Genomic DNA, 26,609 nt, shown 5'->3' on the forward strand with positions numbered 1-26,609 from the left:
GCTGAACCCTCCTATTTCAACACAGGAATCATGGAGGATGGTAAAAGTCAACGCACTAAGTGACCTGCATTAGTGCCTTCCTTGAGGCCTGTCCAAGAACCTCAGAGCAGCTGCTTCCCACCTGCACCCAGGCTCCCATCCAACGCAGACCCTACAGGACAAGCTACCAATCCACCAGCACTTCAGGATCACAGTATTTCTTCTTTCCATTATTACTATTTCACATATGCCTGCTTATAAAACAAGCATTTTTCCCAGTCCTTGTTTTTCTCAGTCCTAGGAATTCAAGATGACAAAGGAAAGGTCCCTGCCCCAAGCAGCTCAGTCTACAGTTTAAATGGCCTTGGATTAATTCTGATGTTGTTTAATGATATATTTCAAGTGCCTGGAGATAGACAACAGTGACAGAATAGCTGTTGTAAAAGCAACTGTTGATTTTATTTAAACCCGGGAAGGATTAGGTGAGAAACTGTAAAAGGGGTAGGATTTTGAACTAACCCATAAATGTGTATCCCAAGATTTGCCTTTTCCTTTTCTATTTCAAAACATGTCAAACTCTCCTATAAACATGTGATGCCTCAACTAAGGCTTACAAGACTGCTCCCCTTCAAAACTAAGTTTCTTTAGGTCTGTGATGAACATAAACATTCAAAACTTGGAAACAGACTGAACTTTGGAATGAACCGGAACTAAACACATGTGCCAATCAATATTAATCTCTACAAACACCCATACATCCAAATTTGGCCCAAGACAATTTAGTGTCAGATTGATTGTCCAAATCATATACAATATGACCCAAGAATAGTACTGAGGAGAGTGGCTTATCAGGGGACAGGGGGTATCTGTAAAATGGACATGATCTTGGCTTCCTTTCAGTGTACTCATAACAGCACACGTCTTCCTAAGTGTCAAAGCCCTCCCAGCACCATCACAAGGCCAAGGCTTTCAGGGGTCTTTGCTAAGACCTCCCCCTAATGCACAGTGGTCAATCTGAAGCGCTTCTGAGAAGAAACCAGCATGGGATGCCCCCAAGTCACCATCCTTTTGCATAATCATGTCTTTGTCCTTTATATCATCAGCAGGCAGGCTGGAGGGTCTGGTTACTCCTAGAATCATTCTATGTTGACCATTAAGATGGCCACGTAGATGATACCAGACAATTCAATTCCTCAAATAGACACATAACTAAAAACCTGAACCTACACAATATCTTCTCAAAATGAGCCATGGGGCTTCCTTGGCGGCTCAGTAGTAATCCCCCTTCCAATGCAGGAGACACGAGTTTGATCCCTGGTCTGGGGAGATCCCACATGCTGCAGAGCAGTTAAGCCCGGTGTGCCACAACTACCCGGCTCGAGAGCCCACAAGCTGCGACTACTGAGCTCACGTGCCTAGAACCTGTGATCCAAAATAAGAGAAGCCACCACAATGAGAAGCCCGTGTACTGCAATTAGAGAGTAGCCTCCACTCTCCACAACTAGAGAAAGCCCGAGTGCGGCAGCGAAGACCCAGCACAACCAAAAATAAAAATTAAAGAAAAAAAAGAAGAAGAAGAACGAGCCATGGCTCCATGTCCAAGGCCTGTGTCTGTAATTCACATTACTAAATAGGCACCTTGGCCCTAGAGTCCACGGCCTGAAGATTCTTATTCAGTTGAAACCAACAGGAGCCAGCCTGGATGACTCAGGGAGAATGGTAATGACGGGGTGAGTAATCACCCTCTTGAAGTCACTAGTTAGGATAAAAGCAGTTGTTGATTACCTCATGGGACAGGTTTCTTAGGCTGGCCAAGAACAGAACAAATAAATCAATGTCACTTTCCTTCCTCACATCTTAAAACTCGGTATTTACAGTCTGTATTTCAGCCCACAATTCCAGGCAACCTCTCCACAGAACTCCCCATTAGGCCCCTAGTCTTCACAGAGATGGAGGAGATGGGCAGAGATGGAGGCGAGAACATCTGTGACCTTAGTGGAGAGAAATCCTAGAGGAACAGCACATGGCTCTCTGCTTGTGGTCACTGCCTTGGCTATTTTAGGAATACGTTCTATAAAACTAAGACGATAATAGGGTGAACACATGAGGAAGAGTGAAAGTAAAAGCCTCTGCCATGGCAGTACATTTTAAAGACTTGAAAATTGAAAACCTTTCCCTTTCAGAGTTGTAACCAATTCAGGGAGCAAATCCAGAAATGCACTGCTGCTGCTGCTGCAGCTTAGTCGCTTCAGTCGTGTCCGACTCTGTGTGACCCCATAGACAGCAGCCCACCAGGCTCTCCTGTCCCTGGGATTCTCCAGGCAAGAACACTGGAGTGGGTTGCCATTTCCTTCTCCAATGCATGAAAGTGAAAAGTGAAAGTGAAGTCACTCAGTCATTTCCGACTCTTAGTGACGCCATGGTCTGCAGCCTACCAGGCTCCTCCATCCATGGGATTTTTCAGGCAAGAGTACTGGAGTGGGGTGCCATTGCCTTCTCCGAGAAATGCACTAGGCACTCTCATTCCCTAATTAATCTGATTCTCCCCCACTATTCTCCATACTGCTTTACTAATTTACCCTTTCTGGTGGGGGGGAAGTGAAACTGTTTGGCATTCAGTATTGTCTGACTCCTTGTGACCCCATGGCTCCTCTGTCCATGGAATTCTCCAGGCAAGAATACTGGAGTGGTTCTTGTCATTCCCTTCTCCAGGGGATCTTCCCGACCCAGGGATCAAACCTGGGTCTCCTGCATTGCAGGCGGATTCTTTACCATCTGAGCTACCAGGCGGGTACCGCTTGGGGGAGAGAGGTTAAAATATTGTTAACTTGAAACTAGTAGACAAATAAGCACAGTGTAGTGAATATAGACAACAATTCTGCATTATAATCAAGCTTGCCTGCAAGGAGATCCAACCAGTCCATTCTGAAGGAGATCAGCCCTGGGATTTCTTTGGAAGGAATGATGCTAAAGCTGAAACTCCAGTACTTTGGCCACCTCATGCAAAGAGTTGACTCATTGGAAAAGACCCTGATGCTGGGAGGGATTGGGGGCAGGAGGAGAAGGGGACGACAGAGGATGAGATGGCTGGATGGCATCACTGACTCAATGGGTGTGAGTCTGAGTGAACTCCGGGAGTTGGTGATGGACAGGGAGGCCTGGCATGCTGCGATTCATGGGGTCGCAAAGAGTCGGACACGACTGAGCGACTGAACTGAAGAGACTACATTTTAATTATTCCAAGCACTAAAAGATAATGGTGTGACATGACAGAGGTGCTATTGCTACAGCGGCAACCATGTTACAGTATTCAAATGTACCAAATCAGCATGTTGTGTACCTTAAATTTACAGTTATGTGTCAAATATATTTCACTTAAAATTTTAGAATATCATTTAATTACAAATAAGGCTCTAAAATAAAAATATATAAACTAAACTAATAGATGGCAAGCAACCACCTACATTACTGCCTCCTATTTGAGTTCCATGGGATAAAAGCCAAATAGGTTGATACCATGTGTGATTCTGGCAATAATCTAATTGGATATATTGCTGAAACTCCAACGTAAACTTCAATAAAAAGGCTTGACCACACACCTGATCAAAATATGTGTGTGCTCAGTGACTCAGTCCTGGCCAACTCTTTGAGACCCCACGGACTGCAGCCCACCAGGCTCCTCTGCCCATGGAATTTTCCAGGCAAGAATACTCTAGTGAGTTGCCATTTCCTCCTCCAGGGGATCTTCCCAACCCACGGATCGAACCCACGTCTCTAACCCACGTCTCTTACATTTCCTACATTGGCAGGTGGATTCTTTACCACTAGCGCCACCTGGGACCGAAGTATACCTGAAGTTTAAATGCAGAAGAGACACTGGGCCCCTGTGATCAGAGTGTATGGTGTAGGTGACATCACTGTTCTAACAGGTTCCATTCACTGTCCATCTGGTGGTGCTATCCTGGGTAGTTAGCACAGATCTGCCATCCCAGAATAACCAACTCTGCCCTTTTTATCCTAAGATGGACCCACATTCAACAAACAGGAGAAACATAGCTATTTAGTGGACAGGACTCAGTGTTTCCGGGTTAAATATGGAAAGTCACCGTGGTGAGAACAGGAGAATTATGCATGGGCTTGACATGTGTAGACACAGAGGAAGTTTTCATCTCTTCTCTAGAAAGACTTCCTGAAGATGAAATTTCAAGAGCCACTTCCGGTTAAATTTGAAATGCTGCCTTTTGGTTGGATTGCTGATAACCACCTTTCCAGAAAGAGCCACAGGATAAGAAACTTACTAACAAGCCCTAGACTGTGGGGCATGTGAATAGGCATCCTATTTAGGAACTGCCTTTGCCAGCTCAGCTTTCCTTGCCAAGAGCCAGCCTAGAGCAAAGTTTTATGTGTGTTTTTTTTTTTTTTAACTTCCTTTCTATATTTATTGTTGAGCAATCATCTTCACTGCTGGGAAAAGAAAGGGGAGTTTACACAAACTTTCAGGGGTTGTCATCCTGCAACACTGGTCATAAAACCAACCAGAAAGGGGAACAATGAAACATAGCAATCCTAGGTTGAGTCGAAACTGCAGTAAATTCAAGGAAATGCCACGTCGGAAGCATCCTCTAAGGGGATAAGGTGAATAACCACCCTTCTGGAGCACACCCATCGGAGCGCTCTCAAGAGCACACAGTGGACCCCAGTGTGTGAAGTGCACAGTCTCATCCTGCTCACCGCTGTGTCTCTCACCTGCCTCCCCACGACACACACGCTCACATCCATCTCCTGGGCACTGCCAATCCCCAAAATAGGCAATGTCAGCAAGAGCCAAAGGCAACCAATGGTATTCAACCCCATCCAATGATGAAGGTGCAGGCTTTGGTATTCCAGGCTGACCAGGCAGGAGGGAGCTAGAGGAATACCAGTCTGTTGACCAGGTCCAACCCAGGAAGCAATTAGGTTTATGGCCAGGAAAGAAAAGCCCCAAAGTCCTCAGACACAAAAGCAGCTTCCTGCTTGTTCTCGTTCCCTGCCGTAAAGGCAGTCTGAGCTATTCGGCTGTGATCTCCAACAGCCAAGCACTGCTTGGAGAATTTCTCCTGTAGAGACCTGCCTGGCAGGGTTTTGTTTCTATGCTAGGGGATCAACTGTTCCAGCTGGTTTGAATAAGAAAAATAGGATGTAAGCATCCAAAGAGGAAAAATACTTAACGCAGGACAGGATCATAAACTCTTCAAGAGTAGCTGAAGGAAAAGATGATAAAGGTTAACAGAGGTTCCACTGCTATGGGGAAGGCTTCTCTAGGAGTTTGAACTTGACAATCAAGAAGTTCCTGGGGTAAGAAGGTGAGACGTGCTGGAAAGGGAGGGGCAGCCAGCAGTGTGGGTCTCCCCAGCCCGTCCCCACTTCCTGCCTGTTCTGGTGGGCTGTGCCCATCCAGATTGCCTGGCTTTCCACTCAGTTTCTACTCAAGTCCATTGGCGTGAATATGCAGGTTCTCATCTATGCAGAAGATATATTAATAGCAAATGCCTCTCAGGAATGGAAACAGGCACTGATGATAACATGAGTCACCACAGGAGGACCAGGACATCAGGTCCAACTAGCAGGAGGGTAGTTGTGGAGTCAAGAGACAACAATGGGATCTAATGGAGAGGAGACGTCAGATGGCTAGAATGACTGCTCTTAAGCCTTAGACTGTGGTCTCTTCCCCCATTCTGGTGCTAGATGCAAAGTGGGAAATCACCACTTTGAGATTCCAGTGTAATCCTGGCTCTAAAATCTGACTCACAGCTACACTACCCACACTGAGGAGGGGCTGCAGGCTCAAGACTAAGATATAGGTGCCGTGGACCACTTAATCCATGGCTGTGAGGATGGCCTTACAAATTCAACAAAATGTGTCTCTCCCCTTAGGTAAACCACCTGGTCCCACCTGGAGATGGACAAACACTGTATAAAAAAGGTTTCTCAGGGGTAGTCCTCCAACAAAAAGCTAAGTAAACACAACATTCTTTTCTTTGGAGCCGAAGTTGTCTGGTTACCTGAATCTAAGAACAAGAGGCTGTCCAAAGACTGGCAAGAACATTAAATATTCTCATTCCTCAATGCCTTTCCCAGCAAAAGAGCAGCAGAGTGATACCATGATCAGACACCCCCCACTCCCCATACACATCCAGGAGAATTACTCTCTGTTTCAGGGATCTGGTGTCTTTATTATGTCCAATTAGGGTCTCTAGCAGTGTGACTAGATCCATTTTTGGCCCCATGGGTGTACCCAGAAAGACCTAATGTCCCTCTCCAAATAGCCAATCCCCTTGTCTCTAGAAAAATTACATGGCCCAAGAGAGCACTCTCAGAGGGAGATTTAAATTCCATCACTTGACAGGCACTTGGGGTTAATACACAGACTTTGGAGCCAGAGCACCTGGGGAGAAGTCCCTGTTCTGCCACTTAGCAGCCCTACAGTGTTGGGGGACGTTCTCAACCTCGCTGTGCCTCGGTTTTCTCACCAAGATGGGGATTAAAGTGATACCTACTCATAAGATTCTGTAATGACCAAATGCATTATGATATTTAGAGGACTTAAAACACTGCTTGGCATATAGTAATAACAATTATTAGTATTTGCTGATATTATCATTATCTTTATTCTTATACTCTCGGGTATGCTACAGAAGAACTGTTTTCCAAATTTCTCTGCTCTCAGATGCAATGACAACACTATCTCTATTCCAGGATGATTTAAAGTCAAATGTTGATGTTGTTTAGTTGCTAAGTTATGTCTGACTCTTTTGCAACCCCATGGACTATAGCCCACCTCTGTCCATAGGATTTCCCAGGCAAGAATACTGGATGGTTTGCCATTTCTCTAGGAAATCTTCCCAACCCAGGGACTGAACCCAAATCTTGTGCTTGGCAACCGATTCTTTACCACTGAGCCACTAGGGAATCCCTTAAAGTCATATAAAGTAATGTTAATTTCAGAATGCTTTCATAGCAAAGTTAAGAGCCCAGATAAATTTTAAATGGCTGTGAATCCATTGCAGCTATTCCCACCAAGAGTTGGAGTCTATTTTCAACACTCTCCCCTTGACTCTGGGCTGAATCTATGACTTTCTTTGGCCAACAGACTGTGCTACTTCAATACTTACCTTCTTACCAGACACTTCTATCTTGTGAAGGAGCCTGAGAGAACTTTTGGAGGATGAGACCACATGACAGAGCTGAGTCATCCTAGCTGAGGTCCCTATATCAACTTCCCAGGCACTGGCTGAACACGGTGGCACGGACCCCATAGGAGCCTAGCAGACCCACCATCCAGCTGAGCCCAGCCCCAGTTGCTGGCCCACAATCATGAGAAATACAATGGTGGTGGTTTTAAGCCACTGAGTTTGTGTATCTACTTTACACAATAGATAACAGATACAAAGGCCTAAACAAATGAGGCATTATTATCAATGACATGTCAAACAGACACACACAAAACCAGGCCACTTGTCTATCTGCCAGCAGATTTACCAACCACCGCGTGCTGCTTCCAAGCTCTCATCCACCCACCGGGGGCCATTGCAGTCAGCACATCAGCTTGGGAAAACTAAGACCAATTAATGATATCTGGGGAGATGGAGGCAAGTTTTCTGCACTGAGGTAGACACCAAATTAAGTCTTTCTGAGGAGGGCAGTGGGAACTCAAAGTTTTGTTTCTTTTAGTCTGTGATAGAACATAGGGCCAGAAATGCAAAGATTTGGCTTCCTTGAAAGCACCTTTATTCTAGGAGTCTTAGATATTGTACGAAGATGTGGGTAGATGCCTTCAAGACATAAGCAAACAAATTAAAGGTTAGTATCACCAGGGAAGATTCAGAGAGCCAGTCAGAAGAAACCACGTCACCCCATGGGTCCAGCTCTGTGGCCGTAGAAAGCAGGAAACCCTCAACTCTCTAATTTTTTCTGCTGGTCAAATGAGACAATGATTACATCCTAAGCTGTGATTTTGCTATGACATAAACAAAAACCCATCTCACCCTACAATACAGGGGGCAAAATACGAAGTTCCACAAAGTGTGTTGTTTGTTTTTTTTTCTGTAACATGAGGGAAGAAATGATAATCAAATTTGTAGGAAAATTGCTCTGAAAGATGTTATGAGAGACTCACAAGCTTAAGTCCCTGTTTATTACAAATAAGACCATTGCATCTACACGAACTAATCTTACTTATTAATTTGATGAGGTAGGTCAGCCATTGTGCTAAAGATTTTTAAACGAGGACCAAGATCATTTGTCTGCACATATATTCATTTGCTCAACTCACATTTGTTTAGCACAGACTTTGTACTATCTATGCTGGTGAGTAGGCCGGGGAAAAAGTTGGCAGGGTGGAAACACAGAAGTGGGAACGGCAAGAATCAAATTGAAGCAGCTAAGACACTGCAGCTTTCAAGAGCCCACGGGTCTGGTCATCTTGAAAACCAATTCTCTGCTTGAAGCAACTCAGCATAACTCAGCTGAGCCCTACCAAAATTGCTGCAGCGATTTGGAACTGATTGGGCTATAAACCAAGAGACTGCAGAAAACTCCTGATTTCACGCAATTACAGCACTGACTAGATGTAAGTGGCCCAGAGGTGGAGATGCTAAGATGAAGTATTAATATTAATAATTTACCCGAAAGACTTGCAGCTAATTTCATACAAAGCCTAATCTGGGTCTCCTGAGCTCCAGGCCAGTAGGACTCCTGCCAAACCCCATAGAGACCCCTCTCAAGATACAAGCTATTTACAATGTGAGGGGGTAGAGACACCCCACAATTCCAACCCACCTGGCAGCAGACAGAAACAAGCACTCAGTATGCTGAGCAAAAGCCTGCGCCTGGCACATGGGAGCAATGGAAGGATACCACCTCCTGTGGCATAGACTTAAAAGCCCGCTAACCATATGCACTTAGTAGAGAGCTCAGCAGCCATTAAGGTAGGATTATGAGGGCTTCCCTGGTGGCTCAGTGGTAAAGAATCCACCTGCCAATGCAGGGTCTGATCCCGGGGTTGGGAAGATCCCACAAGCCACAGAGCAACTAAGCCCATGCACCACAACTATTGAGCCTGTGCTCTAAAGCCCGAGAGCCCCAGTGCCTGAGCCCATGAGCTACAACTAAGAAGTCCGCGCACCCTCGAGCCTGTGCTCTGCAACATTGGAAGCCGCCACAATGAGAAGCCCACACACTGCAGCTAGAGAGTAGTCTCCGCTTGCTGCAACTAGAGAAAAGCCCTCGGCGCAATGAAGACCCAGCACAAAAATAAGTACATCACTTTTTAATTAAAAAATATTAAATTAAAAAACATAGGACTATGAGAGCAAAGGTGTAAGAAAATACTTATGTTAAAATTCAAAACTTAAATATGGAATAACTATGGAATAAACATGGACAAACTATTTACAAGAGGAAAAGCCACAGCAGGACACACTAATGTGTTTGTGACTCCAGAGTTGGGATTTTTTAAAACTGGGTGATTTTTACTCTTCATTCCTTCTGCTGTCCCCTAGAGCCTGAATATTCTTGAACAATCTTGACCTATTTATATATATTTGAATGTTTTGGCTGCCTCAATGCAAAAGACACAAAATGTCAATGGTAGGGGCAAAGGGCCAGTGAGCACGGACAAGTGTGAAAACCTGGAAGAGTACTGGCCACGACACCTGCCCGTGGGTCAAAGCTGCAGCGAGGTTGGACCACGTTCTGTGCTATTTGGAGGGTTACTTCTTGTTCTGCCCCTTTGGGACTTAGCGGTCTAACTTTGGGCTACTTATCTAATCTCTTTGAATCTCAATTTCCTCAACTGTAAAAAGTGACTGTTAATAGGACCTTCCTCATAGTAATCAGCATTCTATGCAGATGGAGAGAATGCAAATAAAATGCTTAATCTAGGCCTGGTAGAAAGTAGGAGCCAACCAATATTAGCTGTTGTGATGGTGGAGATAGAGATAGTTCACATTAGAGTTATTATTTTTATTGCCATTATTATCATTATTATTACGATTATCGTGACTATCATTACCGTGTTCCTAACATTGTGTTGAACCTGTAACTATAAAGGAATTACATTGCCTAGCTTTGGGAGATAACCCAATGCTCTCTGTATGTCTCATTGGTGGACATCACTTCTCTGATCTTCATATTATTCAGGTTAATAGCAGAAATCTTAAGTTCAAGTAATAGCTTGCACACCACCCAGTATGCCCTAGGGAGAAAAGTGATGATGTTATGTAGATTCCTACTTGTTTTCTTGAACCTAATTAGGGTAGTACAATGTCATCCTTTTAAAAAGGCAAGGAGTAAACCATCTTAGTAAATATTCTACAGAATAATGCTTTGTACTTGAAACATGTAATTATCATTAACAAACATGAGCACTAATGATTCAATCTGCTCTTTGTAGACAAGAAACAGGAAGGGTAAATATGGCCTTGGCCCCATCAGTTCACAATCTCAGACAATTTCCTTTGGAGGCTGCCTCCCTCATTCATCAGATACAAGGTGGGAGGTCTGGTTACAAGGCAAAGGGCCTCTGGGCTGGGAGCTGAAAGCCCAGTCAGGCAGATGACTACTCAGTAGACCAGGCAGGCTCAGGTCCCTGAGGCCTCAGGAAGATATTCCTTGGCCTTGGTAGCCTGGACCTTGGAAAATCAGACGTTAGATTCAGTTTTTTTCACCAGGAAAATGGAGACAGACCTATCAATCAATACTGGTTGACTTGTGTATTAAACACCACACCTAAAACCAAAAGGGCCAAATGAATGAGGTAAAGAGCAATCATCAGCAAAACATGTAACTTGAAACATGCTCACATGGATGCTGCCACCTCTTCTTGGCTGGGGACACACCCTTATCCTGTTTTGGATCAGGAAGTATCTTCTAATCCTGAACATATAAATGTCCTATAATTACAAATACTCAGAATAGCAAGTAGTTACTATCGCTACTTGTTTTCTTGAACCTAATTAGGGTAGTACAATGTTGTCCTTTTAAAAAGGCAAGGAGTAAACCATCTTATTGCTCCTACCCCTCCTCCTTCCCCCAAAAGACACATATATCCCCACCCCCATCTCTGGGACAGTTATTCTAGAAGTTTCTCTCAACTGATCAAATTAGTACATCACATGGGAAGCAGAGAAGTCTCACCACTAACCATTCCCTAGGCATCAGCCCTCCTCCCTTGGGCTCATCAGAAACATAATTAAGGCAAAACCAGGCTTCTGAATCTCAGGACAACAGTGAGAAGCAAAGGGTTAGGATGGAACAGGCAAACTGCAAACCTGGCAAACTGCTGAGGAGATGGTCAAAGACAGAGTCCCAAGATGTTCCGGCGTCCACAAGGATGCTGACCTGGCCCAGCACTCCCAAACAAGAAGCCGACCATTGTCCGTAATCACCCAATTCTTAGCTGAAGAGAGCAAGGGAGGTTGTCAGCTCCTCTCTCCAAAAGTGAAGAGTTTTGTGACCAAATAAAGTAATCAGCCTCTCAAAGATAAAGAGATAAGGGGAGAGCCACCCTCAAGGATGAGTTATACTCCTGAACAACTGTATTTTCTAACAGAAGGCAGGTCCCCGGATATTTGAAGACTTTCCAGAATTGAAGAGCAACAATATAATCAACTGAACAATATTTAACACATGAAAGCCCTGGAATCAAGTCAGATGGAGGCTGTTAAGGTTACAGAGAGGATGAGCTAAGGTTTTATTCACACACACCTGGACCCTGGCTAATTGGAAATGGTAATAATTGGTGAAATCATACACTTCATCAAATCCCTCCACAAAAATGGCTGTTTACCAAGGAGCTGGCAGAACTCTGTATAACACCGACATGTATCAGGGTATGTTGGCAGGTCAGAGCATTCACACATCCACATACAATGAAGACTCTATGCCATTTAACCAACACTGCCTTGGAAGAAAGCCCTGATAATTGATGAAATAATGACATGAGACTTGAAACTAGATGAGGAGACGGGAGAGTCAGAATATTTTTTCTGCATGAACTGAAGCACTGTAAAAGACAAATAACAATCATGCCAAATTTTAAGGATATTCTATTATATATTTATATTTCTATCTGTGATGATTAATTTTATGAGTTTAACCAACTTGGCTGGGTTATGACGCCAAATAGCAGGCTCCATATCACTGTGAAGTTATTTTTTAGATATGATTAACATTTAAACAAGGGAGACCAGCTAAGATGGCTGAGTAGAAAAACACTGAACTCACCATCTCCTGTGAGCACACCAAAATCACCACTATTTGCAGAGAAACCGTCAATGAAAAAAAAAAAAATCAGAACCTATCAGAAAAGTTCTTCTAAACTAAGAAAACAAAGAAGGAATCATAAGTAGATGGGTGAGGAGGGGTGAACTCACAATAGAGTCAATTCTGTGTCTCCATGTGTGTGATTCACAAGTTGGAGAATAATTACAATTGGAGAAGGCCTTCCAAAAGAGTGAGAGGCCTGAGCCCCACACTGGGCTCCCCAGCCTAGGGTCTGGCACCAGGAACATGAGCCCCCAGAGCACTTAGTGTTGAAGGCCAGCAGAGCATAATTCAGGAAAGCCCCAGAGGACTGGAGGAAATAGAAACATCACTCTTAAAGGCATACACAGAATCTCACATATTTCAGGACCCAGGGCAAAAGCAGTAATTTGATAGGAGCTTGGGGTCAGGCCTATCTGCTGGCGTTGGAGAGTCTTCCAGAGGGGCAGGAGGCAACTGGAGCTCACCAGAGGGACACAGACACTTTGGCAGCCATTCCTGGGAGTCTCTTCTATCACATGACACTGGCACTGGTGGACACTTCTGGAATCTTCTCTATAGCTTATTGTTCCCAGCACCCAGCCCTCCCTGACCCAATAGCCTACAGGCACTAGTGCTGGGACACCTCCCGCCAAGTAACTAACTGGGTGGGGCTGCCGTAAGACTCCCTGAGCCTGCAGCTGCCTCTGTATATGGCTCTGACCACCAGGGGGCCCAGGACCCAGCTCCACCCCCTAGATAAGGCAAGCATCACTCTCAGAATCCACTGGGCCCTGGCCCCACACTCTAGGAAGCTGGCTTTAGCCTCTGGACCAGCCTCGTCCACCAAATGCAAGGAAACACAATCCCACAACCAGCAGACTCAGCCTGCCCACCAGTAAGCCAGACCCTGACCTGGGCCCAGATGGGCTGCAGCCCTGTCCACGAGCTGTAGGAAACTCTGGACCCTGGACCCGTGTCAAGAACTGCATTCTCCTGCCTCCCAGCAATCTGACACCAGCTGTGGAATCCCTGGCTCTGCAACCAGACTCCAGGATCTGGCTCTACCTCCCAGTAGTCCAGCACTAACCCCAGAAACGATAGGCAGGCAAGAGTCTTCTGTATCCTTTTTGCCCACCAGTAAGCAAGCACTAGCCCCAGGACACTCCCCAGTTCCACAGTCGTCATCTTCATGACCCAGTTCAGCAAGTTGGAAGCCAACAGCCTGTGTACAAGGCAGAGCCTGGCAAGTTTCTGGACCAGGGGCCAACCAAGCCTACAAGAGTTCCAGAAAAACATCTGCTTCATTGACTACACCAAAGCCTTTGACTGTGTGGATCACAACAAACTGTGGAGAATTCTTCAAGAGATAGGAACACCTGACCACCTAACCTGCCTCCTGAGAAATCTGTATGCAGGTCAAGAAGAAGAGTTAGAACTGGACACGGAACCACAGACTGATTCCAAATTGGGAAAGGAGGACATCAAGGCTATATATAGTCACTCTGCTTATTTAACTTACATGCAGAGTACATCATGAGAAATGCCCGGCTGGATGAAGCACAAGCTGGAAACAAGATTGCCAGGAGAAATATCAATAACCTCAGATACGCAGATGACACCACCCTTATGGCAGAAAGTGAAGAAGAACTGAAGAGCTTCTTGATGAAAGTGAAAGCAGACAGTGAAAAAGCTGGCTTAAAACTCAACATTCAAAAAACTAAGATCATCTGATGTGAAGAAATGACTCACTGGAAAAGACCCTGATGCTTGGAAAGACTGAAGGCAGGAGGAGAAGGGAATGACAAAGGATGATATGGTTGGATGGCATCACTGACTCGATGAACATGAGTTTGAGCAAGCTCCAGGAGCTGGTGATGGACAGGGAAGCCTGGCATGCTGCAGTCCATGGGATCGCAAAGAGTTGGACACGATTGAGTGACTGAACTGAAACTGAAGCCTACCATACTGCCCACACAGCCCACTGCAATGGAAGAACCCACACTGTCCTTGTAAGGAAAACTCCTAGAGCTTATAGCTTGGGTGACAAGAGCAGAGAGTGCTTCTGGGATGAATAGTACATCGCCTACAAACGGCCACTTCTTCAAGGTTGGAAAACAAAAGAGATACATAAAAATACAAACAGCAACCCGGGTCTCCCACATCACAGGCAGACGCTTTACCATCTGAGCCACCAGGGAAGCCCAAGGCAAACTAAGGTGACAGAATAACATGCTCCAGGTGATGAGGGAACAAGATAAATCCCCAGAAGAAGAGCTAAGTGAACTGGAGACAGGCAAATAACCCAAGCATGAGTTCAGGGTAGTGATTACAAGGAGATCAAAGAACTCAGGAGAGAAATAGATGCACACAGCGAGAAGTTAGAAATTTTAAACAAAGTGAAATACAAAGAACTGCCAAGAAGAGATAAAGAGCACAATACATGAAAAGAAAAATATACTAAAAGGAATCAACAATAGGCTAAATGATACAGAAGAGTGGATCAGAGAGCTGGAAGACAGAGTAGTGGAAATCTCTGAGGCCTAAAAGAAAAGAAAAGAAAAAAGAATGAAATGAAATGAGGACTGTTTAAGAGACTACTGGGACAACATCAAGCACACTAATATTTGCATTATAGGGGTCCCAGAAAGAGAAGAGAGAGCAAAGGGGCTCTGAACGTATTTGAAGACATAATAGCTGAAAACTTCCCTAACCTGGGCAAGGAAACAGTCACCCAAGGCTAGGAAGCACAGAGATTCCCATACAGGATTAACCCAAAGAGGAACACATCAAGGCACATTGTAATTAAAATGGCAAAAACTAAAGAAAAAAAGAGAATATTAAAAGCAGCAAGAGAAGAGCAACAAATAACATACAAAGGAACACCCATAAGGCTTTCAGCTGACTTCTCAGCAGAAACTGTATAGGTCAGAAGGAACTAGCATGATTTATTAAAGTGATGAAAAGGAAAACCTACAACTAAGAATACTCTACCCAGAAAAAGCAGTTCTAAAAGGAGATTTTATAGTAAGTTTACCCGAGGGAACAAAAATCTCAAATAAACAACTTAACCTTATACCTAAAGAAACTACACAAAGAAGAACAAACAAAACCCAAAGTTAGTATTAATAAAAGAAATCATTAACAGCAGAGCAAAAATAGAGACTAAAACAAAATAGAAGGGACCAATGAAAGTAAAACCTAGTTCTTTGAAAAGATAAACAAAATTGATAAACCTTTAGCAAGATTCATCAAGAAAAAGAAAGTACCCAAATCAATGAAATCAGAAATGAAAGAGAAGTTACAACTGACACTACAGAAATACAAAGAATCATCATAGACTATCATGAACAACAGTATGCCAATAAAATGGACAGCCTAGAAAAATGGACAAATTCTTAGAAAGGTACAGTCTCCCAAGACTGAACCAGGAAGAAATTAAAAAAAAAAAAAAGTGAACAGTTGAGTTACCATTAGTGAAATTGAATTAGTAATTTTAAAATTCGCAACAAACAAAAATCCAGGATTACATGGTTTCACAGATGAATCCTAACAGACATTTAGAGAAGCGTTAATGCCCAACCTTCTGAAGCTATTTCAAAAAATTGTAGAGGAAGGAACACTCCCAAACTCGTTTTGTGAGACCATCATCACCCTGATACCAAACCAGACAAAGATAACCACAAAAAAGGAAAACTACAGGCCAATATTACTGAGAAACACAGATGCAAAAAATCCTCAACAAAATACTAGCAAACCGAATTCAAGAATATATTAAAAGGATTATACACCATGATCAAATGGGATTTATTCCAGGGAGGCAAGGATTTTTCAATATCTGTAAATCAACATGATACACATTAACAAACTGAAGAATAAAAACTAGGTGATCATCCCAAAAGATGGAGAAAAATCTTCTGACAAAATTTAGCATCCATTTATGAATGTTTAAAAAAAATTCTCCAGGAAGAGGGCATAGAGGGAACCTACCATAACTTAATAAAGGCCATACTGGACAAACTCACAGCTAACATCATAAGAACAGTGAAAAGCTAGAAAGCATTCCAAAATCAGGGACAACAAGGATGCCCATTCCAGCTACATTTATTCAACACAGTATTGGAAGTCCTAGCCACAGCAGTCAGACAAAAAGAAATAAAAGGTATCCAAATTGGAAAGGAAAAAGTAAAACTGTCACTGTAGGTGAAATGGTACTATATATAGAAAATCCTAAAGATGCCACCAGAAAACTACTAGAGCTCATTGAAGAATTCAGTAAAGTTGCAGGACACAAAATTAATATACAGAAATCTGTTGCATTTCTACACAGTTAAACAAAAGATTCAAAAGAGAAATTAAGGGAACAATTCTATTTACCATTACATCACACAAAAAAAAATACCTAGGAATAAACCTGCCTAAGGACAAAATGATCTGCACTCCAAAAACTGTATGACATTGATAAAAGAAACTGAAGGTCACGTGAATACATGGAAAGATATACCATTTTTTGGATTGAAAGAAGAGTATTAAAACGACCATATTACCCATGGCAATGTATAGATTCAGTGCAATCCCTGTCAAAATACCAATGACATTTTTCACAGAATGAGAACAATAATTTTAAATCTGTATGGAAACAGAAAAGACCCAAACAGCCAAAACAATCTTGGGAAAGGAGAACAGACATGGAGGAATCAAGCTCCCTGACTTTCGCCCACACTATAAAGACACATCATCAAAACAGTATGGTATTAACACAAAAACACACATAGATCAATGAAATAGAAAATGTAGCCCAGAAATAAATCCATGTATTAGAGGTCACTTAATCTACAATGAAGAAGGCAAGAATATAAAATTGAGAAAAGATAGTCTCTTCAAGAAGTGGTGCTAAGGACTAGACAGTATTCTTTAACACCACATATAAAAACAAACTCAAACTGGATCAAATACCTAAATGTAAGACCAGGAACTATAAAATTCTTTTTTTTTTTTTCTTATTATATTTTATTTTATTTTTTTCTTTTTTTTCTTTTTTAACTTTACAATATTGTATTGGTTCTGCCATATATCAACATGAATCCGCCACAGGTATACACGTGTTCCCCATCCTGAACCCCCCTCCCTCCTCCCTCCCCGTACCATCCCTCTGGGTTGTCCCAGTGCACCACCCCCAAGCATCCAGTATCGTGCATTGAACCTGTACTGGCGACTCGTTTCATATGATATTATACAGGTTTCAATGCCATTCTCCCAAATCATCCCACCCTCTCCCTCTCCCACAGAGTCCAAAAGACTGTTCTATACATCAGTGTCTCTTCTGCTGTCTCGTATACAGGGTTATTGTTACCATCTTTCTAAATTCCATATATATATGTGTTAGTATACTGTATTGGTGTTTTTCTTTCTGGCTTACTTCACTCTGTATAATAGGCTCCAATTTCATCCACCTCATTAGAACTGATTCAAATGTATTCTTTTTAATGGCAGAGAAAGCCTTTGACAAAATTCAACATCCATTTATGATAAAAACTCTCCAGAAAGCAGGAATAGAAGGAACATACTTCAACATAATAAAAGCTACATATGACAAACCCACAGCAAACATTATCCTCAATGGTGAAAAATTGAAAGCATTTCCCCTAAAGTCAGGAACAAGACAAGGGTGCCCACTTTCACCATTACTATTCAACATAGTTTTGGAAGCTTTGGCCACAGCAATCAGAGCAGAAAAAGATATAAAAGGAATCCAAATTGGAAAAGAAGTAAAACTCTCACTGTTTGCAGATGACATGACCCTCTACATAGAAAATCCTAAAGACTCCACCAGAAAATTACTAGAACTAATCAATGTTTTTTGGATTTGTCTCTCAAAGCAAAGGAAATAAAAGCAAAGATAAACAGATGCTGCTGCTGCTTCTGCTGCTAAGTCACTTCCGACTCTGTGCGACCCCGTAGATGGCAGGCCACCAGGCTCCGCTGTCCCTGGGATTCTCTAGGCAAGAACACTGGAGTGGGTTGCCATTTCCTTCTCCAATGCAGGAAAGTGAAAAGTGAAAGTGAAGTCACTCAATCGTATCTGACTCTTAGCGACCCCATGGACTGTAGCCCACCAGGCTCCTCCGTCCATGGGACTTTCCAGGCCAAGAGTACTGGAGTGGGGTGCCATTGCCTTCTCCGAGATAAACAGATGGGACCTAATTAAACTTAAAATCTTTTACACAGCAAAGGAAACCATCGACAAAATGAAAAGACAACCTACAGAATGGGAGAAAATATTTGCAAATGATATGACTGGTAAAGGGTTAATACCCAAAACATATGAACAGCTCATATAACTCAACATCAAAAAACTAACAACCTGATTAAAAAGTAGGCAGAGAAACTGAATAGACACTCTCCCAAAGAGGATATGCAGATGGACAACGGACACTTGAAACGATGCTCAACATCAGTAAGCACTGGGGGAAATGCAAATCAGAACCACAATGAGCTATCACCCCATGCCTGTCAGAGGACTCATCAAAAAGTACACAAATAAAAAATGTTGGTGAGGACATGGAAAAAAGGCAATCCTCCTATACTGTTTGTAGGAATGTAAATTGGTGCAGCCACTGTGCAAAAACAGTATACAGGTTAATTCAAAAACTTAAAATAAAACTACCATATGATCCATCAATTACACTCTTGGGTATATAGACAAACAAACAAACAAAAAAACCCATTAATTTGAAAAGATACTTGTTTCTCAATGTTCATTGCAGCACTATATACAATAGCCAGGACGTGGAGGCAACCTGTGCCCACTGACAGATGGACAGATGAATGGATAAAGAAGACGTGGTATATATATACAATGGAATATTACTCAGCCATAAAAAATAATGGATTTGGGTGAGTTGTAGTGAGATGGATGAACCCAGAGCCTGTTATACAGAGTGGGATAAGTCAGAAAGAGAAAAACAAATAATGTATATTAACAGACATATATATGGGATCTAGAAAATATACTACTGATGAACCTATTTGAAGGAATGGAGACACAAATACAGAGAACAGACTTCTGGACACAATGGGGGAAGGAAAGGGTGGGACAAATTGAAAAAGCAGCATTGACATATATACACTATCATGTGTAAAATAGCTCGTGGGAAGCTGCTACATAATACAGGGAGCCCACTCTGGCCCTCTGTGATGACCTAGGAGGGTGGGATGGAAGGGGAGAGGGAAGCTCAAGAAGGAGGGGATATATATATAATGGTGGCTGATTTGCATTGTTGTATGGCACAAACCAACACAACATTGTAAAGCAATTATCTTCCAACTAAAAAAAAAAAAAAGAAACTAAAATAAAACTACCATTATGATCCACCAGTTCCAAAAAAACAAACTCCCCACTCCAATGTTCACTGCAGAATTATTTACAATTGCCAGGATGTGGAATCAACCTAAGTGTTCATCAACAAATGAATAGATAAAGAAGCTATGAAATATAGATATATGTGCGTGTATATATATACACATACCACACAACATACACACGCACACAATGGAACACTGTGCTGTGCTCAGTCGCTTCAGTCGTGTCCGACTCTGCAACCTATGACTGTAGACCGCCAGGCTCCTCTGTCGGAAATCTCTAGGCAAGAATACTGGAGTGGGTTGCCAATGCCCTCCTCCATGGGATCTTCCCAACCCAGGAATCAAACTCATGTCTCTGGTGTCTCCTGCATTGCAGGCAGGTTCTTTACCCATTGAGCCATCTGGGAATCCCAATGGAACACTAAATAGCCATAAGAAAGAACAAAAATTTGCCATTTCCAACATGGATGATTTGATATTATACTAAATGAAATAAGTCAGACAGTGAAAGACAAATACTGTATTATATCACTTATAAGTGGAATCTAAAACAAACTAGTGAACGGAACAAAAAGAAAGATAGAGAGAACTAGTGGTTATCAGTAGGGAGAGGGAAGTAGAAGGAGGCAATATAGGGGTAGGGAATTAAGAGGTATAAACTATTAATATTATGTATAAAATAAGCTACAAGGATATTTTGTACCACACAGGGAATATAGCCAATATTTTATAACTATAAATGGAGTATAATCTTTAAAAACTGTGACTCACAATATTGTACACCTGTAAAACATGTAATATTATACAAAGACTATATTTTAATCAAAATGAAGTCAGTGGACTTTTAGTAAAGCAGATTACCTTCCATAATGTGGGAGGTGAAGGTGTTAGTCCCTCAGTTGTTTCCAACTCTTTGTGACCCCATGAATTGTATCCCGCCAGGCTCCTCTCTGTCCATGGGATTTCCCAGGCAAGAATACTGGAATGGGTTGCCATTCCCTTCTCCAGGGGATCTTCCTGACCCAGGGATTGAACTTGGGTCTCCTGCATTGCAGGAAGATTCTTTACTGTCCGAGCCACCAGGGAAGCCCAGTGTGGGAGGGCCTTATCCAATCAGTTGAGGCCCTAAGAAAAAAGCCTTAGGTGCCCCAAGGAAGAAGGAATTCGGCCTCTAGACAGTTTGTGGACTCAAGACTGTGACATCAGTTCTTTCCTGCATCTTCAGTCTGTTAGCCTGCCTGAGATTTTGGACTTGCCAGTCTCCACAGTCATGTAAGTCAATTCCTTAAAAATTAATATGTCTCTCTCTTTCCTTCTCTACACACACAAACACCCTCCTACTGGTCCTGGTTCTCTGGAGAACCCCAACACACCATCTAATGTCAAAATAGGATGGAATGACATAAAATATGTTCACTATGTCAAGAAGACAACATTTAAAAAAAAAGGCTAGAAGAGCAGGAGGAAAAGGCAGTCCACAGACATATTTTTATAAAGTACTAAACTATTATTTGGTGTGGTTCATATATTAGGTTCTGAGCATCCTAGTAGCCACGGTAAAGAAGAAAACAGACATAAAATAGACATTGACTGTAAAAGACAATGCAATGTACATACTTCCAGAGCTTAGTTTTTCTTATCACTGAGGAATTTCTCCCAAAGTAGTTAATCTTCCCTTCCTTGGGTAAATTGTGATAAAGTATCCTTTATCATCCAACACTGGGAAATTGGGGAGGGGAAGTAATCAGTTAATAGTACCTCTAGGTATAGACAGTAGGGGGTCTCCTGAAATGCTTCCTATTGCTCCTTCAATGTGAGAGAGGAGGCCAAAGCACAATTCATGCTGAAGTGATTGAGCAAAGTCAAAAAAGGAGGCCAAGCACACAGCCATCTCATCATCTGTCCTGAGCTAAGAGGAAAAATTACAATTACTGGAGGAGTTCAGTTCAGTTCAGTTCAGTTGCTCAGTCGTGTCTGACTCTTTGTGACCCCATGAACTACAGCATGCCAGGCTTCCATGTCCATCACCAACTCCCAGAGCCTACTCAAACTCATGTCCATCGCATTGGTGATGCCATCCAACCATCTTATCCTCTGTCGTCCCCTTCTCCTCCCACCTTCAATCCTTCCCAGCATAAGGGTCTTTTCAAATGAGTCAGTTCTTTGCCTCAGGTGGCCAAAGTACTGGAGTTTCAGCTTCAGTCCTTCCAATGAATATTCAGGACTGATCTCCTTTAGGATGGACTGGTTGGATCTCCTTGCAGTCCAAGGGACTCTCAAGAGTCTTCTCCAACACCACAGTTCAAAAGCATCAATTCTTCAGCGCTCAGCTTTCTTTATAGTCCAACTCTCACATCCATACATGACTACTCCATCCATGGAATAAAGGTTGTCTCTATTGCTGATTAAGGTCAGAACCACAGAAAAACTGCTCTCGGGTTTATAAACTCAGGTAATACATGTATAAGAAATAGCAAGTTAAACTTTTTTATATTTTTGCATTTTTAGAAGCTCTTCCTGCAATGGAATCAATTTTTAAAAACTTTTTTTATGGTAATGTATACATAAAATTTACTGTTTTAAGTATAATTTAGTGGCATTAAATCATTTGCAGTTGTGCGACCATCACCACTATCCATCTCCAGAACTTTTTCATCAGCCCAAATGGAATCTCCATACTGATTAAACAGAAAGTCCCCATTATACCCTTGACCCCAGCTCATGGTAACCACTATGCTACTTACGCCCTTGACCCCAGCCCATGGTAACCATCATTCTACTTCCTGTCTCCATGAATATGCCTATTTGAGGTACCTCATAAAAGTAGAATCATACCATGTTTGTCCTTTTGTGTCTGTATTTCATTTATCATAATGCTTTCAAGGTTCATCATGTTCCCTTATGGCTGAATATTATTATTATGACTATATACTATTTTATATAACTAATTCAACAAATAATGATCAAATGCCTGGCAGGCTAGGGTTTGCAAGAGTCGGACACAATTGAACAACTAAACCACCAACACCACCACCAATGATCGAATATAAGGTACAAAGTCTCGACTTTTTAAATATTAACTCTATTCTAAGAACAGTGTTTAAGAGGCAGAACAGCTATTCTGCAAGGAGCCAATTAATTGTACAAATCCTAGCTTCAGAGTCAGTAGCAGCAGAGAGAAAACAAAAGTCTGTTAAATAGTTTTCCTTCCCTGAGAGTTAAATAAATCCCCCACTATAATCTTAATTAACATTCTTCATGTTGAAACCTGACCTGAGATGAAAGCAGCCTCACTCTGTGGCCAGTGTACACGGCGGCTCTGCATATCATGGTGCCTAAAGCTTATAACGTGTCATTCTTGACCCTTGCCCCACTGATAATGAGCTATCAGAACAGCTGACAGGAAGAAGCCGGAGAAACTGCAGGACCGCGAGGCTCTGCTCTCTTTCTCTCTGCAGGTGAAATCCTCTGACAAAGTCAACTATAACAGCACATCCTTCCCCTCACCTGCCTGCTATCCATCAGAAGCCGTTCATTTCTAGGGCACATAAATAAGATAACCAATCTCTGCATGGAGACATGGGTCCTAAGAAGAACACAGTTCCGCAGCAAGACATCTTAGTATTGAAAGAAGAAGTGAGAAGCTGCGCTCCACTCTGGCTTCCACCTTCAGAGTGCACAAAGGAGCATGACGGGATGCCACTGTACACCTGAGTTCACAGCAGTGGCTCGGTGAGAGTCATCAAAAGGTGTCTGCAGGAAGCTGATGAAAAACAACCATTTTCGCACTCTGGCAAGGGAACTGCCAGCAAAATCAAGAGCCGCTTTGATGCAGGCTACCTTGTACAGCACAAACGTCTCAGCTGGGAGGATCTGCTGTCATCCCAGACCATTACCACTTGGCTGAGTTTAAGCTCATCCGCTACTTCTGCGTTCACTTAGCTAGGAACATGTCATTTACACAAAAGCTGTTTGAGAAAATTACAGAGAATCCAGCCTTGAGCTCCTCCTGTATGTTTTTTTAACACTGACTTTGAGAGCAAGAGGTTTTTTTTTTTTTTTTTAAAGATAAAAACAAAATAAATGCCAGAAAAATTGTTCTTTTTAGTAAATAGGTAAAGAATCCATTGTCTCTAGAACAAGAGACATTTCCATAGGTTGTAGAAGCCAGTCCCCAACAGGCTGAAATGAAGATTTTAATAGCATAGATCTCAAATTTGTCTAATCAGCAGACTCCTGAATAAGAATATACTCAGCTCTCCATCCCAAGTAATTACTCAACCCCTCTTCTTAGGGTATCAGTAATACACACTCTGGAAAAGGATAAGAGGCATAAACTGAGTACTAAGATTTTACCTGTGATACTCATTCCATACATCTAAGTAAGGTGAAGTTCATTCAAGCCTTTCTGATATGCATACACACACCCTCCAAAAAAAATGTCTCATGGCCTGAAAACCTTCTCAAAGGTAAGAAACCCCAACAAGACAACTAGGGTTCACCAGTAGTTACAAAATTAAACTTACACTTAGTAGAATGCCAATTTGCTTCTGTTCTGGGCTGAATTGTGTCCCTCTCCCTCCAAAACTCACTGGTTTAAGTCCTAACCCCCAGAACCCGAGAATGTGACTATATTTGAAGATAATGTCTTAAAAGAAGTGATGAACTTCAAATGAGGCCACTGGAGTGGGCCCTATTCCAATATGACCTGGGTTCTGACAAGAGTGAATCGGGATACAAAACACAGACAAGGACAGGAGGGAGGCCACGTGAAGACGCAGGGAGAAGACAGCCATGTGCAAGCCAAGGAGAGAGGCCTCAGAAGAAACCAACCCTGCCAATATCTTGATCTCAGACTTCCAGCCTCCAAAACCGTGAGGAAATAAACGCCTGCTGTTAAACCACCAAACCTGCATGACCTGTTACGGCAGGCCTAGGTAACTAATCCTTTGTCTTTGTCTTTCTCCTCAGAATGCCAGGATTCCCAGGCAGGAGTCTGTAGAAGTCACAGGGACACTGTCCCCCACCCCATCCATGTCCTTACCCCAAATGGGTAATCTCTAAATCCAAAGAGAGTGACAAACAGGAACATCTCTCAAATAAACTGAAGACCCCTACACCCCTAAAGAGGGAGCCACTGCCTGCTCCAAAGCCTCTGACTTCCATTTCACAGGAATTTCCTCCGCTTCTCCCAAATGCTCTGTGCTAACTAGAAGTTCCCTCAAACAGCATCCTTGGGATACTCTTCCCAGAAACTGAGTCCTCCTTTCTCTTGCCTCAATCCCTGCAGCTGGCTCAGATGCCTTGGGCAACCTCAGTTCCCTATTCTTCCTAAAGAGAAAAGACAGAGTTGGGGGCCTAAGCACCTCGTACATTATGGAAGCAAGTCCAGAGCCAGAGATCATCAGAGACAAAAGGACTGGCAGTTGCCTTAACACTCAATTCACACTAATTATTTTTTCCTTCACTGGAAAAGTTCATCCAGGAGAGTTAACTGATGGGCTTTGTTAGTGCTGGGAGCCACGAACACTGGTCTGATTTCCATACTCTCCATGTTTGGCCAATTGCCCAGTGTTAGATCTGGCTCCAGGAGCTATGACTTGAAGGGGCCTGTGCTAGACTCAGAGGGAATCCTAATGAGATGGACTGCTGGAGGTAAGTCACAAGTGACAGCAGGAGCACAAGGCTTCACCTAGCCAGTCCTAGGCTCCTCAGTCTTGCTCAGCCCACCTCCCTAAAGTTAACACAAGCTAGGCACAGCTTTGCAGGGAAGCATCCAGCAATGACTGCGAAATCTATTATTAAAAGAAGGGCCCTGGAGCACTCCTGGGGTCAGCAGATAAAACCCCGGGGTCCCCTCTAGGCTGTAGGAATGGGCTGGGGCACACTTCAGGGCAGGGGCTGCTAACACTTTGGCCTGAGAATCCCAGCCTCAGAGGAGCAAGGCAAGCGGACTGATGCAATTAGCCAGGCAAACGGGAACTTGTCAAACCATTTAGATAAGACAGTACTTTAATTTATTCCGATCCCAATCCTAGAGGGTGATTGTGCTTCCCAGCCCTGCTGATTCTGCCAGCTGCATTGCATTTTCCAAAGAGGGAGTCGCTGCCTGCCCAAGCACTGAGGTAAGGGGGAAAAAGAGGAATGATCTCTCGGCCTACAAATGCCAGTGCTCTGCTATGTAAGCAGCACACACCTTGACTCAAGCCAAGGGGTAATCTGACCTTAATGGGATCCAGGGACACATCCTACTGAGTGACTTTGTCACAGAACCTGAAACTGAGTGATGAATTCTGAAGAAGAAAAAAAAAAAAAATCAAGTATCCAACTAATAAATAAACTGAGGTTCCTTATCCAGTTCAACCTTCCTTATGCCTCTTACCAATAAATTATATATTAGCTTGCCAATGGTTTTGTTTCAATTATTGAATTGTGAGCATCTCAAGTGTCCACATGGAATCTAATTCTAATCTCTCTGCATCATTGACTCAATGGACATGAGTTTGAGCAAATTCTGGGAGATGGTGAAGGACAGGGAAGCCTGGCATGCTGCAGTCCATGGGGTCACAAAAAGTCAGACATAACTGAATGACTGAACAAGAGATACTGTTGGACATAAGACAGAAACATGATAAAGGGTCAATTACTGATTGCTTTTTGTTTTTGAGGGCTTCCCTTGTGGCTCAGCTGGTAGAGAATCTGCCTGCAATGCAGGAGACCTGGTTTCAATCCCTAGGTTGGGAAGATCCCCTGGAGAAGGGAAAGGCTATCCACTCCAGTATTCTGGCCTAGAGAATTCCATGGACTGTATAGTCCATGGGGTCGAAAAGAGTCGGACACGACTGAGTGGCTTTCACTTTCAAGTCCGACTCTTTGCAACCCCATGGGTTGCAGCCTACCAGGCTCCTCTGTCCATGGGATTCTCCAGGCAAGAATACTGGAGTGGGTAGCCATCTCCTTCTCCAGGGGATCTTCCCGACCCT

The 26,609-nt window shown here is 43.0% G+C and overlaps 1 protein-coding gene across 3 annotated transcripts in view; it reads right to left on the reverse strand.

The window, feature by feature from the left end:
- LYPD6B (LY6/PLAUR domain containing 6B) overlaps positions 1-26,609 on the reverse strand; it is a 238,239-nt gene that overhangs the window by 60,654 nt on the left and 150,976 nt on the right. The window contains exon 1 of one of the 3 annotated variants that reach the window (XM_061438380.1): positions 11,289-11,443. The exons of the other annotated variants lie outside the window; for them this stretch is intronic. The gene's annotated coding sequence lies outside the window, so the exon portion shown is untranslated. Of the gene's footprint in view, positions 1-11,288; positions 11,444-26,609 lie in introns of those variants that run through there. 3 annotated transcript variants of the gene reach the window in all.

Source organism: Bos javanicus, chromosome 2 (assembly GCF_032452875.1).
Source record: "Bos javanicus breed banteng chromosome 2, ARS-OSU_banteng_1.0, whole genome shotgun sequence".
NCBI classification, from domain to species: Eukaryota; Metazoa; Chordata; class Mammalia; order Artiodactyla; family Bovidae; genus Bos; species Bos javanicus.